Consider the following 6,816-nt stretch of genomic DNA (forward strand, 5'->3'; position numbering starts at 1 on the left):
AGATAGTGTTATTGATTCTCCTAGTTCAGTATGATGATTCTTGAACACAGCTATTTTATGAGTCTTGGTCGTGGCCCTAAGCACTTTGTTTTCCAGTATTACCACCGGATACATAAATGCCACAGACACATATTTGGGTGAACCTTTTCAGATTATGACTCAGCTTTGCTAAAGTCCCCAATTAGAGGTGTCCAGGGTTCTTAAGCACACTCTTCTTTTGCTTTGGACCTTTACTTTAACCGCTCAGTCTCAAGTTTTCACTTGACACCTTCATGCCACAAGCACATAGTTAGGGACAGCTTGGTTTAGCCGCTTAGGCCAGGATTTTATTCCTTTAGGCCCTCCTATCCACTGATGCTCAAATCCTTGGGATCCTTTTTATTTGCCCTTGCCTTTTGGTTTTAAGGGTTATTGGCTTTTTGCTCTTGCCTTTTGGTTTTAAGAGCTTTTGGCTTTTTCTGCTTGCTTTTGCTCTCTTTTTTTTTTTTTTTGCTATTTCTTTTTCTGCAAGCTTTGTTCTTTGCTGCTTTTTCTTGCTTCAAGAATCATTTTTATGATTTTTCAGATTATCAAATAACATGTCTCCTTATCATCATTCTTTCAAGAGCCAACATATTTAACATTCTTAAACAACAACTTCAAAATACATATGCACTGTTCAAGCATTCATTCAGAAAACAAGAAGCATTGTCACCGCATCAATATAATTAAACTAAGTTCAAGGATAAATTCGAAACTCATGTACTTCTTGTTCTTTTGAATTAAAACATTTTTCATTTAAGAGAGGTGATGGATTCATAGGACATTCATAATTTTAAGACATAGTTACTAACTACTAATGATCATGTAATAAGACACAAACATGGATAAGCACTTAACATTAAGAAAACGAAAAACAGAAAATAAGAACAAGGAATGAGTCCACCTTAGTGATGGTGGCGTTTCCTTCTTGAGGAACCAATGATGTCCTTGAGCTCTTCTATGTCTCTTACTTGTCTTTGTTGCTCCTCCCTCATTGCTTTTTGATCTTTTCTTATTTCATGAAGGATGATGGAGTGCTCTTGATGTTCCACCCTTAATTGTCCCATGTTGGAACTTAATTCTCCTAGGGAGGTGTTGATTTGCTCCCAATAGTTTTGTGGAGGAAAATGCATTTGAGGCATCTCCGGGATCTCATGGTGATGAGCTTGAAAGGGACCTCGGGGATCACCTTCTTCTTGGCCATAACATCATAGAAGTGGTCTTGATGAGCTTTGGAGATGAATCTTTCCATCTCCAATGACTCGAAGGTGGAAGCTTTTGTCTTCCCTTTCCCTTTTCTAGAGGATTCTCCAGTCTTGGGTGCCATCAATGGTAATGGAAAAACAAAAAGCTTATGCTTTTACCACACCAAACTTAGAATATTGCTTGCCCTCGAGCAAGAGAAGAAAGAATAAATGAAGAAGAAGAAGAAAATATGGAGGAGAGGGGGAAGGGGTGTATTCGGCCAAGAAGAGAAGAGAGGGTTGTGTTGTGTGAAAATGAGGAAGAATGGAGGGTTATATATAGGGAAGGGAGGGGGGTAAGGTTGGGTGGGAAATTGATTTTGAATTTTGAAGGTAGGTGGAGTTTATGAGGTAGGTTTATGGGGAAGAGTGGATGGATGTGAGTGGTGAAGTGGTGATAGGGAAGAGAGATTGAGGTGATTGGTGAAGAGTTTTGGGGAAGAGTGTTTATAGGATTGTGTGAAAGAGGGGTGAGAAGAAATGAGTGGAGGTATGTGGGAATCCTGTGGGGTCCACAGATCCTGAGGTGTTCAAGGATTTACAACCTTACACCAAATTAGGCATGCAAAATGCCCTTGCACACAACTCTGGGCGTTTAGCGCCAGATTGGTGCTTGTTCTAGGTGTTGAACGCCCATTTGTTGCCCATTTCTGGCGTTGAACGCCAGAACCATGCTTGTTTTGGGTGTTCAATGCCAGCTCTTCTCCAGGGTACAATTCTGGCGTTCAAACGCCCAAATGCTGCCCATTTTGGGCGTTCAGCGCCAGAACCATGCTCTATTCTGGTGTTGAACGCCAGCCAGATGCTTCTTACTGGCGTTTAAATGCCAGTGAGATCCTCCTCCAGGGTGTGATTTTTCTTTTGCTGTTTTTGATTCTATTTTCAATTTTTATATTTATTTTGTGACTCCACATGATCATGAACCTAATAAAACATGAAAGAACAATAAAATTAGATAAATAAAAATTGGGTTGCCTCCCAACAAGCGCTTCTTTAATGTCAATAGCTTGACAGTGGGCTCTCATGGAGCCTCACAGATGTTCAGAGCATTGTTGAGACTTCCCAACACCAAACTTAGAGTTTGGATATGGGAGTTCAACACCAAACTTAGAGTTTGGTTGTGTCCTCCCAACACCAAACTTAAAGTTTGATTGTGGGGGCTCTGGTTGACTCTGTTTTGAGAGAAGCTTTTTATGCTTCCTCTCCATGTTTACAGAAGGATGACCTCGAGTTTTAAACACAAGGGAGTCCTCATTCAATTGAAGGACTAGTTCACCTTTGTCAACATCAATCACAGCTCTTGCTATGGCTAGGAAGGGTCTTCCAAGGATGATGGATTCATCCTCATCCTTCCCAGTATCTAGGACTATGAAGTCAGCAGGGATGTAAAGGCCTTCAACCTTTACTAACATGTCCTCTACTTGTCCATAAGCCTATTTTCTTGAATTGTCTGCCATCTCTAATGAGATTTTAGTAGCTTGCACCCCATAGATTCCCAGTTTCTCCATTACAGAGAGGGGCATGAGGTTTATCCCTAAACCAAGGTCACACAGAGCCTTTTCAAAGATCATGTTGCCTATGGTACAAGGTATTACGAACTTTCCAGGATCCTATTTCTTCTGAGGCAATGTCAGTTGATCCAGATCACTTAGTTCATTGGTGAACAAGGGAGGTTCATCTTCCCAAGTCTCAATACCAAATAATTTGGCATTCAGCTTCATGATTGCACCAAGGTACTTGGTAACTTGCTCTTCAGTAACATCCTCATTCTCTTCAGAAGATGAATACTCGTCAGAGCTCATGAAGGGCATAAGGAGGTTTAATGGAATCTCTATGGTCTCTAGATGAGTCTCAGATTCCTTTGGTTCCTCAAAGGGAAACTCCTTATTGATCACTGGACGTCCCAGGAGGTCTTCCTCACTGGGATTTACGTCCTCCCCTTCCTCTCCAGGTTCGGCCGTGTTGACTATGTCAATGGCCTTGCACTCTCCTTTTGGATTTTCTTCTGTATTGCTTGGGAGAGTACTAGGAGGGATTTCAGTGATCCTTTTACTCAGCTGGCCCACTTCTGCCTCCAAATTTCTAATGGAGGACCTTGTTTCATTCATGAAACTTACAGTGGCCTTAGATAGATCAGAGACTAAGTTTGCTAATTAGAGGTATTTTGTTCAGAGTTCTCTGTCTATTGCTGAGTGGATGATGGAAAAGGTTTACTATTGTTAAACCTATTTCTTCCACCATTATTAAAGCCTTGTTGAGGCTTTTATTGATCCTTCCATGAGAGATTTGGGTGATTTCTCCATGAGGGGTTATAGGTGTTTCCATAAGGTTCACCCATGTAATTCACCTCTGCTATTGCAGGGTTTTCAGGATCATAAGCTTCTTCTTCAGAAGATGCCTCTTGAGTACTGTTGGATGCAGCTTGCTTTCCATTCAGACTCTGAGAAATCATATTGACTTGCTGAGTCAATATTTTATTCTGAGCCAATATGGGATTCAGAGTATCAATTTCAAGAACTCCCTTCTTCATAGGCGTCCCATTACTCACATGATTCCTCTCAGAAGTGTACATGAACTAGTTATTAGCAACCATGTCAATGAGTTCTTGAGCTTCTGCAGGTGTTTAAGTGAGTGGATCCACCTGTAGAGGTATCCAATGACATTTTAGCTAATTCAGACAGACCATCATAGAATATGTTCAGGATGGTCCATTCTGAAAGCATGTCAGAAGGACACTTTTTGGTCAGTTCTTTGTATCTCTCCCAAGCTTCATAGAGGGATTCACCTTCTTTCTGTCCGAAGGTCTGAACATCCACTCTAGGCTTACTCAGCTTTTGAGGAGGAAAGAACTTGGCTAAGAAAGCCTTGACCAGCTTATCCCAAGAGTTCAGGCTATCCTTAGGTTGAGAGTCCAACCATATTCTAGCTCTGTCTCTCACACCAATAAGGAAAAGCATGAGCCTATAGACTTCAGGATCTACTCCATTAGTCTTAACAGTATCACATATCTACAAGAATTCAGTTAAGAACTGAAAAGGATCTTCAGATGGAAGTCCATGAAACTTGCAGTTCTATTGCATCAGAGAAACTAGTTGAGGTTTCAGCTCAAAATTGTTTGCTCCAATGGCAGGAATGGAGATGCTTCTTCCATGTAAATTGGAATTAGGTGCAGTAAAGTCACCAAGCATCCTCCTTGCATTATTATTATTTTCGGTTGCCATCTCCTCTTCTTGTTCAAAAATTTCTGAAAGGTGCTTGCTGGATTGTTGTAATTTAGCTTCTCTTAGTTTCCTCTTCAGAGTCCTTTCAGGTTTTGGATCTGCTTCAACAAGAATGTTCTTGTCCTTGCTCCTGCTCATATGAAAAAGAGGGACAGAAAAATAATAATAGGGATCCTTTTTACCACAGGTATAGAGGTTCCCCTGTGTGAGTAGAAGAAGAAAAGAATATAATGTAAAGAAAGAAACACAAGGGTAAGGAGAGCAAAGATGTGGGATGAAGAGAGGTGTTAGTAGATGAATAAATAAATAGAAGGAGATGAGAGAGAAGGAGAATTTTCAAAAATTATTTTTGAAAAAGAGTTAGTGATTTTCGAAAATAGTTTTTGAAAAAGGTTAGTAATTTTTCGAAAATTAAAATAAAAAATTAAAATAATTAGTTAATTAAAAAGAAATTTTGAAAAAGAGGGAAGATATTTTCGAAAATTAGAGAGAGAGAGTTAGTTAGGTAGTTTTGAAAAAGATAAGAAACAAACAAAAAGTTAGTTAGTTAGTTGAAACAAATTTGAAAATCAATTTTGAAAAGATAAGAAGATAAAAAGTTAGAAAGGATATTTTAAAATCAAATTTTGAAAAAGATAAGATAAAGAGATATTTTTGAAAAGATATGATAGAAATTAGTTTTGAAAAAGATTTGATTTTTAAAATCATAATTAATGACTTGATTCACAAGAAATCACAAGATATGATTCTAGAACTCAAAGTTTGAATCTTTCTTAACAAGCAAGTAACAAACTTGAAATTTTTGAATCAAAATATTAATTGATGATGTTATTTTCAAAAATTAGGAGATAAAGATAAGAAAAAGATTTTTGAAAAATATTTTTAAAATTTTCGAAAATAGATAAGAAAAATGAAAAAGATTTGATTTTTGAAAAAGATTTTGAAAAAGATAAGATTTTAAATTGAAAATTTGATTTGACTCATAAAAACAACTAGATTTTAAAAAGTTTTGAAAAAGTCAACTCAAATTTTCGAAATTTATGAGTGAAAAAGGGAAAGATATTTTTTTTGATTTTTGAATTTTTTATGATGAGAGGGAAAAACATGAAAAATACTCAATGCATGAAAATTTTGGATCAAAACAATGAATGCATGCAAGAATGCTATGAATGTCAAGATGGACACCAAGAACACTTTGAATGTCAAGATGAACATCAAGAACTTATTTTTGAAAAATTTTTAATGCAAAGAAAACATGCAAGACACCAAACTTAAAAATTTTCATGTATAGACACTATGAATGCAAGAATGCATATGAAAAACAAGAAAAGACACAAAACATGAAAACATCAAGATCAAACAAGAAGAAATACCAAGAACAACTTGAAGATCATGAAGAACACTATGAATGCATGAATTTTTTCGAAAAATGCAAGATGAATATGCAATTGACACCAAACTTTCAACTTGACTCAAGACTCAAACGAGAAACATGAAATATTTTCGATTTTTATGATTTTATTAAATTTTTTTGGATTTTTCGAAAATTAATGTGAAAAAGAAAAATAAGGATTCCAAAATTTTTAATATGAATTCCAGGAATCTTGTGCTCTTTAGTCTAAAGCTCCAATCTGAGGGTTAGGCATGGCTTAATAGCCAGCCAAGCTTTAGTATGCTATTACATGCATTGAAGTGATTAGTTGAATCCTCAGTCCAAAGGAATTTGGACATGGCTTCACAGCAAGCCAGGATTCAACAAATCATCATGAAATACTAGAATTCATTCTTAAAAATTCTGAAGAAAAATATATTTTTTCTGAAAACATTTTTTTTTGAAAACAGATGAGAAATTTTTGAAAGGTTTTTGAAAAATTTTTGAAAATAAAACAAAAAGAAAATTACCTAATCTGAGCAACAGGATGAACCGTCAGTTGTCCAAACTCGAACAATCCCCGGCAACGGCGCCAAAAACTTGGTGCACGAAATTGTGATCTCATGGTAACGGTGCCAAAAACTCTGTACGCACGTCTTAATAAATTGTTTTTCATTCACAACTTCGATACAACTAACCAGCAAGTGCACTGGGTTGTCCAAGTAATAAACCTTAAGTGAGTAAGGGTCGATCCCACGGAGATTGTTGGTATGAAGCAAGCTATGATCACCTTATAAATCTCAGTCAAGCAGATATAATAGTTATGGAGTTTTCGAACATATATAATAAAATAAGGATAGAAATACTTATGTAAATCATTGGTGAGAATTTCAGATAAGCGCATAGAGATGCTTTCGTTCCTCTGAACCTCTGCTTTCCTACTGTCTTCATCCAATCA

At 36.9% G+C, this 6,816-nt stretch overlaps 1 non-coding gene across 1 annotated transcript; it reads left to right on the plus strand.

The window, feature by feature from the left end:
• Window positions 1-3,982: 3,982 nt before the first annotated feature.
• On the plus strand, window positions 3,983-4,090 carry LOC112752760 (small nucleolar RNA R71). Its single transcript, XR_003177178.1, has one exon. It is a non-coding gene; the product is annotated as a small nucleolar RNA R71 (small nucleolar RNA).
• The last annotated feature ends 2,726 nt before the right edge of the window (window positions 4,091-6,816 follow it).

The sequence above is a fragment of the Arachis hypogaea genome, chromosome 15 (assembly GCF_003086295.3).
Source record: "Arachis hypogaea cultivar Tifrunner chromosome 15, arahy.Tifrunner.gnm2.J5K5, whole genome shotgun sequence".
In the NCBI taxonomy this organism is placed as follows: Eukaryota; Viridiplantae; Streptophyta; class Magnoliopsida; order Fabales; family Fabaceae; genus Arachis; species Arachis hypogaea.